This window comes from Notolepis coatsorum, assembly GCF_963971535.1.
Source record: "Notolepis coatsorum genome assembly, chromosome: 5".
NCBI lineage: Eukaryota > Metazoa > Chordata > Actinopteri > Aulopiformes > Paralepididae > Notolepis > Notolepis coatsorum.
Genome location: NC_140169.1, coordinates 144155495 through 144168813, shown reverse-complemented (window position 1 = coordinate 144168813; position 13319 = coordinate 144155495).

Genomic DNA, 13319 nt, shown 5'->3' with positions numbered 1-13319 from the left:
AGAAAACGTGTGAATGGGTCGAGCCATTAGCGGCGGCTGGCACTGGGCACATGACGAGCAGCGACTTCAGACGCGTCTGCATCCAGGCCGCGCGTAAAGTGACAATATGTCACACCTGGTGGTCTCTTTAAAGGGGGGTTTAACGGAATCCGCTGCACGCTCAATACACATCACTTGAGAAAACATTGATCCGCTTTGGTATGAATGAACCTACTAACTGACCGGTAGCGCATCAAAGGGAGACACAGTCGGAAAGCTTCCTCAATGACTCACGCGTCCCCTGCGTTTAGGAGTTAGATAAATTTTTTTTTTTTTTTTTAATTGGGGTATCAATTTGATCATGCTTGCTATTGCAACATTTCACAGTATACGACTTACTACCATAGTGTCTTTATACTTGTGTTATTTTCTTGTGACGTGACAGTGATTCCATCTTTCCATGCCAAACAATGAAATAGTCAGTCTATACTGACCCCATTTGATACATTAATATCGATATCAAACTGTGTTGACCACCTGGAGTCTCCTCAAATACCCTTGGGGGGTCCCCGAACCCCATGCACACTGAGAACCACTAGCCATAGGAGCATGGAGCCAAACATCAAATAATGTGTCAATGTTCAAATAGATTAGACTCACGTTTATTTTCATTATACAGCACAAGTACAGCACAAGGAAAATAAGTTTGGCATCCAACCAGAGTGCAAGTGTAACAGTAAAGTATAGTGATTTAATTCAAATCTACAGGTGATTAACTGATTGATTGATTGATTGATTGAAAACTTTATTAACAGATTGCAGAATGGGTACAGTACAGCTCAATACATACAATTGTTAAGGGGATGCAGACCAGAGAAAGACTTTCGTCTTGTTTACATCAGGGTCCCCCATTTTCAATTCATCATAACATATATGACATACACGACATACAGATAGACAGTACTGCTACATCTACACATTTATGACATACCAGATTTGCAAATACACTACTGTTTGTGATACAAAAAGAGTCCAGAAAAGAGAGTATATACATTTGACATAGAAACTGTACATTGGAGGTGGGTGGGTGGGGGACACTGTACAACTGTACAAGCAAAACTGTACATTGGAATATTGACAAAACCATACTTGGTCATTTACTGTACATTTGAGGGGGTTGGGTTAGGACATTTACAGGGGCCAGTTTCGAATTGCAGTCTCCCGTAGGTGTTCTTTGAGAGTGTTTTTGAAAGTGGGTAGTGATTCACATTCCTTTACAGCTTTGGGTAGGGCGTTCCACATTGATGTGGCATAATTGCGAAACGTGTTTAGTCCCTTGTTTGAGCCGAATCTGGGTTTAACATGATTTGTGGAGCTCCCTCTGGTGTTGTGATCGTGGTATTCACTGACCTTTGGGAAGTATTTTGACATGTACATGGGTACCTTGGTCGTGTAGTATATCTTGTAGACCAGGCCCATTGTGGGTTCTAGGAGTAAGGTCAAGCAGTAGTCTGACCAGTTTGTTTTGAGATGTTTGTAATTTTGTTTTTAGCGCCTTTGAGGTGCTTTTGTACCATGAGGTGCAAGCATAGTCGTAGTACCCTTGAATGAGTGCTCCTGCCAGAGTCTTCAGGGTATTCTTGTTTACCAGTGAGGAGATCCGGTACAAGAATCGAGTTCGTTGGTTGACTTTTTTTATTACATTGGATGCCATTTTGTCACAGGAAAGATTAGCCTCTAGGATGGAACCTAGGTATGTAATTTCATCTTTCCTTGTGACAATATTGTCACCCACTGTAACTGAGAAGCCGTCGGTCTTGCTGAGTTTGTTATTTGAACCGAAGAGAATGGACTCTGTTTTGCCCATGTGTAATGATAGTTTGTTATCACCGAGCCATATGCATTTATATAAAATATATAAATTAGTACTACTTAGTTATAGTACTAATCAGATGTATGTACAGATATGTACAGTGATACAGGTATAAAGACAGTATGGTAGTAAGTCATACTGGCCAGCAGTGTAACTAAAGATAAGATAAGATATTCCTTTATTGATCCCTTTGGGGAAATTCAGGCATCATAGCAGCATGGGGGAGGAGGGGAGGGAAGGTGCAGGTATCGACATGGTAAATGATAAATAATTAAATGGTAATATAGAAGACATAAATACAGGTCATAAAATTATAGTACAGTAGAAAAGTATCCCAAAAAATAGGCAGTGTAAACAATATTTGAATATGTTGCAGATGAAAATGTATAGCTGCGGTACAATACACCAAATTGCAACATGTGTGATTCATATTGTACATGTTCCCTCACAAATAAATAAATACATAAATATATGATTTGTAAACCTGAAAGTGTCTCCTGGCCCTGAATTGAAAAGGAAATGATTTCATACATCCTGCCTCCTCATTGCCATGCAGCAAAGTTGATCCCAATACACAAATCCCAGTTCAAACGTATTCAGGAGTGGGCAATTGGTATTGAATGAGTTGCCTGCTGCCATTTTGATAAGGTGGGGGTCAAGTCCAAGAGGTCAGGCAACACAATGGAGACTAATTTTCCCTCATGAATGTGTAGAGGATTTGCCAACAATGAGCTTGTGTTGAATTTTTATTTGACCCCTGGAGAAAAACAATTTTGCCCATAAAAAGGAAGAAAAATACACATTTTATCTATTTATAATAATACTCTAGAAGTACTGGGACATCAGCACAGTGTTGTTTCTGCTCCACGCTTTTGTCACCTTGGACGTGAGAAATGACTTTGAAGCTTAAGTACATGCTGTCATCTTAATAGCTTCTGGTTTCCTGAGATTACACTTCAACATGCTGTATAGAGTATAACCTGGCAATACATGTCTATATCTGTGTTGTTGTATCTTGTATTTATTGATTTATTGATACACAAGTCGTCTAAATGAATGATAGAAAATAAATATTATAGGCCTAATTTCTCACAATGATTTATTTTTTAACTATTTAAGAATGTTAATTGAAAATCTAATTATGGCACCGTCTGTACCTACGGTATCCCATTAGTCTGCATCTCAACACGATGAACACTAATTGTATTATCTAATATGGGATTTTTCACACTTAGGCAGATATTGTGACAAATCATTATCCCTCTGAATATTTGTCTCATATCACCCCTAATACAGTGTGCTTGTGCTATACAGAAACACACATCTGAATGAACTCACACGCCTCTGGATAATTACCCTTCTGCTACATGTGTGCGTGAATAATATAACTGTTTATCACGTCGTTTCACATCCACAGTAGCCTAATAGACAGAGGATTCTCAAGCTTTTTTGTATCCAGGACGCCCTAAATGTACACGCATCAGGCTACTGACCCCAATTTGATAAATTAATATCGATATCAAACTGTGTTGACCTCCTGGAGTCTCCTCAAAGACCCTTGGGGGGCCCCGAACCCCACACTGAGAACCATGCCTATATAGGAGCATGGAGCCAAACATCAAATAATGTGTCAATGTTCAAATAGATTAGATTAGACTCAAATGTATTTTCAGGTATGGACATGGTAAATGGTAAATAAATAAATGGTAATAGTAGAAGACATAAATACAGGTAATAAAATGATAGTACAGTAGAAAATGTCCCCCAAAAATAGGCAGTGTAAACAATATAATTAACTCTGAATATAAGCATAATATGAGCAAGTAGGCAGTGTAATCAAAGGTGCAGATGAGGGTCTGTATGTCCTATCAGTTATATTATACATTACAATGAATATGGTCATTAACTCTTCGGATCTGAATATAAGTAAGGTATACAGTATACACAGGTGCAGTATACATAAGGGATATGTATAGATATAATATCTACAGATATGTAAAAAGGATTATATGCAGGTATGTTTACATTTACATTTAGTCATTTAACTGACGCTTTTATCCAACGTTCTGTACAACAGGTCAGCAGGGAGGGTATACAACTCTTTCAGCTGAGTAACAATGTTCATCAAACAGTGTTGAGTGCATAGTAGGAAAGACATATTAGCATAGTAGGTTAGGAGATTATTTAGTGGCAAAGTGCATAGTAAAAGACAGTACAAAAAGGTTAGTTTTTTTCTTGTTCTTCATGCATTTCAGATATTGATTGATGTAAAGAGTAAGACAGATGTAGATATAGGGTATTTACAGCATTATTGTACATGCTTTATTGTGCCATGCTTACAGTATATGGGGCTCACTGTATTACCATGATAACATAGACAGTGGTGTTTGTGCTTGTATAAAGTCAAAGCTTTGGCAATTCACAGCTTGCTTTTGTCTGTGGGCTCCTATCCCCACTTGGTTATTGTCTATGTGTATAGCACTATGCTAATATGGGGCTGTAGCACTTCCTGACCCTTGGGTAATGGCTGGTGGGACACTTTCTCAAATCTTGGTATCTCATGTCGCATCACGCACTGCGTCCACTGAGCAGTTAAAGGGGAACTACACACAAATTCACAAATGATGGTCCTAAGACAGTCAAAGAATATTAGTGAACTTGAACAACTCTCTCCAAAAAAAGTGTTAAAACAGTTGAATTTGTGATGTCATCAAGTATAAAGTATGAAGTTGCTCCATAGACAATGTATTGGGAGAGATGGTAAAGGTGACACTATGAGAGCACCCAGGGAAATGTTCTTCTGAGTATATTACTGGCTACATGTTCTGTTTCAGAACCGGGAGCACTACAAGAGAATAAAGCGTATAATTTGTGTATAAAATATTAAAAAAAAATTAAATAAAACAAACATTCTGTGGGTCCACAAAATCAGTCTCCCATTCAGTGTCAATGGAGGTTTGACGATGGAGGATCCATATTTTATACCTGATGACATGTTTGAGTTTTACTTATGTGGTTTCTGGCTTTGGGAGAGAGTAGCTTGTGTTCACAACTATATTGATTGAACGTTCACAGGCCATGGAAATAATGCACTCACAACACAACACTCACACTCACTTATGCAGATACAAACCACGCAAGTTTGCTTTAAAAATATGCTCCAATGTATAGACCTCTATTTCTTGAAAAGATTTGTGTTAGCCTGCATGGTTTTAATGCAAATTGAATGATGCCTGCATGGTCATTTCTGTCTGGTGTTAATCACATCTTTTTTTAACCAGTACATGGTACTGTTTGATATATATAATAATGCTCATTTGTGTATTAAAAAATACAAATAAAACACAAACGCAGTCTTCCATTCAGTGTCAATGGAGCAACTCCATACTTTATACCCGATGACATGTTTGGTTTCTGGCTTTGGGAGAGACTAGCTCGTGTTCACAACTATTCATTGAACGTCATGGAAATAACATATTTGAATACATTATTTGGGTGGTATTTCCCTTTAAGGTATAGAGGTCGGCCTATACACGAGATACCACGTTTTACAGAGACCCAGCGGCTTGTGACAGGACTTCATGTTAACCCTTTCACCTCTACCAAAGGGTTAACCCTTTCACTGCGACAACACAGAAGGTTAATTGGACAGTAGATTTCGCACGTATCCAATTCTAACGAGACAGCACTCGCATTATGCACGCAAGTTTGCTTTCAAAAAAAATATGCTCCAATGTTCACCTCTATTTCTTGCAAAGATTTGTGTCTGCCTGGTTTTAATGCAAATGTAATAATGATGCCTGGCCATTTCTGTCTGGCGTTAATCACATCTTTTTTTTTATCAGTTGATTAGCCCATATGGTACTGTTTGACAGTAGCACAAGTTCAATAAAAGCCAATGAAGGTTGTCAGTGTTGTTTAATCACTTTGAGGTCCACATGCCATTTCAAACATCAAACATTGCCACTTGGTAATTTGTTTTGGTCATCATCTCCAAGCACAGGGATCAGACTTTGTAGACAGGCCACAGGCCTATTCACACCTTTAAATGCAGCTCAGCCATTAGTCTACAGACAGCATAGTCTGAGAAACTGTCCAGAGAGATTGGCAGACATATGTCAACTTGTTAATGTTGTTTTGGGTCTGGCTTATGAGTTTGTGTATTTGAAGGTTAGAGATCTTCATAGGACCATTTAATCCTCGGCCCACTGAACATAATGAGGTCCATAATATTAATGATGTGTGTGTATTTGTGTGTATGGATATGTACTGTACTGTATGTATGTATGTATGTATGTATGTATGTATGTATGTTTGTATGTATGTATGTATGTATGTATGTGTGTGTGTATGTGTGTGTGTGTGTGTGTGTGTGTGTGTGTGTGTGTGTGTGTGTGTGTATGTACTGTACGTACGTACGTATGTATGTATGTATGTATGTATGTATGTATGTATGTATGTATGTATGTATGGTATGTATGTATGTATGTATGTATATTAGTGCTGTCAGGCGATTAAAAAAATTAATCTAATTAATTACAGGATTTGTAATTAATTAATAGAATTAATCGCATTTTAATCGCATAACCATTTTATGCCTGATATTCTATATTCTATAATCATATTTCAAATAGCATGTGTCCGGTTGGCGTCTATTTTTTTTACCAAACGGTTCGTGCGTTTTGCAAATCTGATTGGCCACGCACGTTTCTGGTCATGTGACATGTGCGCCCAATCGCATGACGAGCAGTGTCTTAGCCCATTTCCGCGTCGAACAGCCTGCAAACGACCTAACGCCTATCACTGGTTAAGCTTAGGCAACTCTTTCGCAGTTGGTTAAGGTTAGAGTTTGGAATCAGGGCTGGCGTTCTATCGCCATGCTCTAAGACAACCTTAACCAACTTCGAAAAAGCGCCTAAGCTTAACCGTCCAAAGAACTTGCCGTCACACGATTGGGCGCACATGTCACATGACCAGAAACGTCAGTGGCCAATCAGATTCGCAAAACGCACAAACAATTTGGTAAAAGTAATGATGCGTCCGGATGGCAGAATTCAGTACTTGTAGGAGCCAAAGCTATATATTTAGGTTATTGTATTATATAATTGTCACAATAGAACATTCTAGAACATTTGTGATGTCACAGTATGATGTCGTGGTCGGGATCGGGGCCGATCACGTGATTTTCCGAAGATCGGGATAAAAAAATAAAAAATAATAATCGGGATTTAAATTTTTTATTTATTTATTTTTTTTATTTTTTATTCAACAAACATGACCATGTTCACGTCTTAAACTCATACCGAGGCCTTAGTTTTGGTTTTAAATTGCATATCATTATTGTCACACAGAGGAGATGAATTTTGCCAAAACAAACGCATTTCCTTTGATTTAATTATACATCAAATGATTTATGTCAAGGATTGCAATGCCTCGCTTGAATGAAGTTAACTTTTCACCTGGATAACGTCAACATTCAGGGTGAATGTAATGTGAGAAATTGGGATGAAAAAATATATATATTTAAAGATTTTTTATTTTTATTTTTTTGATCGGATCGGGAAAGATCGGTTATGGTAGATACTCAAAATGACATGATCGGGATCGGATCGGGAGCAAAAAAATGTGATCGGGACATCCCTAGTCATGACCGAACCTTCTAGAACATTTGTGTATCTATATATTCAGCAATTCTCTCAGCCAGGTCAGTGTGCATCTTGAAACCGTGCTGAGCGGTACTGAACAGATAGACTAAACAACATAGATTTTCGGCTTTCCAGTGTGGAGGAATTTTCATGTGTCGAGTCGGCGGTGATTTTGGAGACTGGGAAAATACAGTTTTCTTACCTTGTAGTAGTGAAGTGAATATTTAGGTAAATAGATTTAGGACCACTTCTGTAAAGAAAGACTTCGCTGTGGAAGAGAAATAAACCATTTGGATATCTTTGTTTTACACATGGAGCGGCTGTGGACATTATTTTTCTTTATCAACGAACGTACTACTCACAAGTAAGTTATTATAACCAGTAGAGTGGAACGTCGGCCCTCATAGTACTGTATCTACAAAACCTTCTGTTTAATCATCTTCCATTGATTAATTTACTTAGATTTTTCAGGTCTGGTCAATTTGAGCATGGTGTTATTCACAGTCAAAGATCAAAAAAAAATATTTTTTTTGTATTGATATTCTCATTTGGTTCATTACAATTTACTCAAGCCTAGTAACAGACACAGTATTTCTGACACTGGGAATACATTCCCTGAGATCCATAGATGTCCCTAGAATCAGATACCAAGAACATGCAAATAGACCATATAAAAAAAAGTTTGTAAATGTGTATTCTACGTTCTTATGGAATGAATGAGATTTTTTTTTTGTAATACATTTTTAGTTAATTTTCATAATGCGATAATTTGCTGTGTAATTAATTAATCTAATTAACGCAATAAACTGACAGCCCTAATGTATATGTATGTATGTATGTATGTATGTATGTATGTATGTATGTATGTATGTATGTATGTATGTATGTATGTATGTATGTATGTTTGTATGTATGTATGTATGTATGTATGTGTGTGTGTATGTGTGTGTGTGTGTGTGTGTGTGTGTGTGTGTGTGTGTGTGTGTGTGTGTGTGTGTGTATGTACTGTACGTACGTACGTATGTATGTATGTATGTATGTATGTATGTATGTATGTATGTATGTATGTATGGTATGTATGGTATGTATGGTATGTATGTATTTATGTCTATACTGTACTGTACTGTATGTGTGTGTGTATGTAAGTTATGTATGTATGTTTGATTGATTGATTGATTGATTGATTGAAAACTTTATTAACAGATTGCAGAATGGGTACAGTACAGTAGCCTACAGCTCAATACACACAATTGTTAAGGGGATGCAGACCAGAGAAAGACTTTCGTCTTGTTTACATTAAGGTCCCCTGTTTACATCAGGGTCCCCTGATGGGCTTTGTGTGTGTGTGTTGTGTATGTGTGTGTGAGGATTGATTGAAAACTTTATTAACAGATTGCAGAATGGGTACAATACAGTACAGCTCAATCACAAACAACTGCTAATTTATGATGAATTGAAAATGGGGGACCCTGATGTAAACAAGATGAAAGTCTTTCTCTGGTCTGCATCCCCTTAACAATTGTGTGTATTGAGTTGTACTGTATTGTACCCATTCTGCAATATGTTAATAACATTTTCAATCAATCAATCAATCTAAGAGGATGCAGACCTCCCCGTACCTGGCTAACTGAGTTAGCCGGATCATTTTCAGCATAGCTTGACTTAAACCAGACATTTCCGTTCCCCGACGTCGGATTTTCTAAATCGCCATGGTAACAGATCAGAAAGTTTGAACCTGGTCCGGAGCAGGGTTAAGTTCAGTTAGCTGGATGAACCATGGCCACACCCTCGCAAAGAAATGCCAGCTTGCTTCCTGAAATAATTATTACAGTGTAGATCTGCATTATACCATTCTGAATTATGTTTTTGTGCTTCGTTTTCCTAGAGGGGGCTTTTGAAATGTAAAATAATAGACCTAAAATTCTGATAATAAATCATATTCAGCCTATAGATTTACTTTGTCCTAAATAATGCACGTCATATTTATACGGATACGGTGCTCGGAGTCGCGATACACACTGCATGTGGTATTTTAATAATGGCGCATTGCAAATATGAATCCCGCTGGATATTTTTAATGAATGAAACCTATCGGGCGTTTGGCTCTGATTAGTTTCATATTCTCTGCTGTGGATGTATTTGCTTAACGGAGCGCCCGGATTGTGTTCAGCATAAATTGAAGTGTCTATGCGTGGATTGTGGATTATGAATTACGAGGAATCTGAATCTGTGGATTGTTGAATTGTATCACTGTCACTCACACGTTATTGTGATATTGTAACTGGGATTAAAATGTCTGATGAGATGCGCTGTTTGACGGATTTGAGAAATTGAATGAGCCGTTGACATTAATGCATTTGAGAAAATGCATGTATCTGTTCAAGCACTGTTATCTGATGATGAACATGTGTCACTGGTATAAACCAAAGGTTAATCAATTCAAGGCTCCAAGCCTCTCTGACATGTTATTTTGGGGGTCGCGCCTTGAAAACTGTGTTTATATATAAAGTACATGATACCTAAGCCGAGCGCATACAGTACAGATATCCTCATAAGCATCTATTAATTCGTATCAATTAGATACTCTTTGGGCTTGTTTGTATCTACTTATTCTGAAAGAGTTTAACTAATTATTTTCGCTAGCAATAGATCTCATTCGATTATTCATTCCATTAAGCCTACTGCCATCAGGCACATTTAAAGAAATATAATCTGATTGATTGGGGTAATGAGGGATTTAACATTAGCCTATAGATTATGCATTTAACTTGTCGGCGAGGCTATTGAGCCGTACTGTATTGTACCCATTCTGCAATCTGTTGATAAAGTTTTAAATCAATCAATCAATGCCGTTAGAAAATCAGGATTTCTACGATCGACACCTGCTTTTGCAAAACTGCAAAAAAGAATTTCATCAATGACAAAACTGAGGAAAACAAAAACAAACCATGTGAACTTTGGAAATTACTCAATAATCAACTAGGCTGCAGTAAAAAACTTAAAACCAGATTCTCAAACATAAACATAAAAACGGACAACACGCTCATCACAGACAAGCTGGATGTAGCCAATTACTTAAACATTTTCTTCACAAACATAGCCACAACACTGGTAAACAAACTCCTCCCACTCAGGGCATTATGGGGTAGAACACATAGTAGCTTACTACAAAAACCTAGGGGTCCGCAAGGACGACTTCAAGCTGGAAATGGTAACAACAGATGAGGTACTCAAAAAACTGAGCGCCCTCCAACCTAACAAGGCCACTGGCCATGACAACATCCCCTCCAAATTCCTCAGAGACTCAGCAGCCGCCACCACCCCAGTCATCACACACATAATAAACCTCTCCATAAAACAGGGACACGTCCCCAAGGACTTCAAAATTGCGAGGGTGACCCCTCTGCACAAAAAGGGCAGCAAATTAGACCCAGGCAACTACCGCCCTGTTTCTATTCTTACCTCCATCTCGAAAGTCATGGAAAAAATAGTCTACGAACAGGTCGAAAAGTACCTAGCGGAAAAAAATCTAATCTACGAATTCCAATCTGGCTTCAGAACATCCCACTCCACTGACACATGCCTTCTCTATTTGAACGACCACATCAAACAAGAGGTGGACGCGGGCAAATACTGCGGCATGGTCATGCTGGACCTACAAAAGGCCTTCGACACTGTCAATCACTCCATTCTGATTGACAAGCTAAAAGGAATTGGTTTTGTCTATCAGTGAGCTGGATGCAATCCTACCTTGAGGGGAGGGAACAGATGGTGGAGGTAAACGGTACCCTATCCCCCCCCCCCCCACAGTGAGCTGTGGTGTTCCACAAGGAAGCATACTAGGACCGCTACTGTTCCTAATTTATGCAAATGACATGTCGTCAGCTTGTGACTGCAACTTGTTCCTGTTTGCGGACGACTCAGCCCTGCTGGTCTCTGACAAGAACAAGTTACAGGTCGAAAAAACCCTCAGCTCGGAACTAGGTAAAATCTGCATATGGCTCGCTGATAACATACTATCATTACACATGGGCAAAACAGAGTCCATTCTCTTCGGTTCAAATAACAAACTCAGCAAGACCGGCGGCTTCTCAGTAGTGGGTGACAATATTGTCACAAGGAAAGATGAAATTACCTACCTGGGTTCCATCCTAGAGGCTAATCTTTCCTATGACAAAATGGCATCCAATGTAATAAAAAAAGTCAACCAACGAACTCGATTCTTGTACCGGATCTCCTCTCTGGTAAACAAGAATACCTTGAAGACTCTGACAGGAGCACTCATTCAAGGGTACTACGAATATGCTTGCACCTCATGGTACCAAAGCACCTCAAAGGCGCTAAAAACAAAATTACAAACATCTCAAAACAAACTGCTTGACCTTACTCCTAGAACCCACCTCACCCCTGCCCACTTTGACAACCTAGGATGGCTTAGAGTAGACGACAGAGTACAGCAACTTGCAATGGGCCTGGTCTACAAGATACACTACACGACCAAGGTACCCATGTACATGTCAAAATACTTCCCAAAGGTCAGTGAATACCACGATCACAACACCAGAGGGAGCTCCACAAATCATGTTAAACCCAGATTCGGCTCAAACAAGGGACTAAACACGTTTCGCAATTATGCCACATCAATGTGGAACGCCCTACACACAGCTGTAAAGGAATGTGAATCACTACCCACTTTCAAAACCACTCTCAAAAAACACCTACGGGAGACTGCAATTCTAAACTGGCCCCTGTAAATGTCCTAACACAACCCCCCCCAATGTACAGTAAATGACCAAGTATGGTCTTGTCAATATTCCAATGTACAGTTTTGCTTGTTCAGTTGTACAGTTTTGCTTGTTCAGTCCCCCACCCACTCCTCCTACCCCCCCCCCCCCCCCAACTTCCTCCAATGTACAGTTTCTATGTCAAATGTATATATACTCTCTTTTCTGGACTCTTTTCGTATCACAAACAGTACTGTATTTGCAAATCTGGTATGTCATAAATGTATAGATGTAGCAGTACTTTCTATCTGTATGTCATGTATGTCATATATGTTATGATGAATTGAAAATGGGGGACCCTGATGTAAACAAGACGAAAGTCTTTCTCTGGTCTGCATCCCCTTAACAATTGTGTGTATTGAGCTGTACTGTACTGTACCCATTCTGCAATCTGTTAATAAACTTTTCAATCAATCAATCAATCCCTCTGGTGTTGTGATCGTGGTATTCACTGACCTTTGGGAAGTATTTTTTGTACTGTATTGTTGTACCCATTCTGCAATCTGTTAATAAAGTTTTCAATCAATCAATCAATCAATCAATGCTGTCTTTTCAGCTGAGGCGGCCGCTCGCAATGATCCTGACTATCAAGTCTGGTTCGAATTAACAAGACTGAATCCACCTTCGAGGAACAGGGAAAGCACGGATTCAAACATCAGGTTAATTGAATCTGGATAATGGGACTTTTGATCGACTTAGTTGAACCAGGTACGGGGAATAATAGCATTCTATAGATATCTATGAATAATAGGGCCCAGAAAAAGACTCTCGTCTTGTTTACATAATAAAGGGTCACTCCATTTTCAATTCTGGGAGGAGGAGGCGGTGCTACAACTATTAAAATCCTATGAGTAATTCTTGCGAGAAAAATATCGCTATACAATTTTGAAAAACTATAAAATATTATTATTAATGTGTTTCTTCGTGCCCCTGCTGTCGCTTATATATTAGCCACGCGACGTCATGATACGTCATTAATAATATTTACATCTTGTAACAAAAAAAAAGTGTCTCCCGGAACTTCCGCTCCGTTGAAAC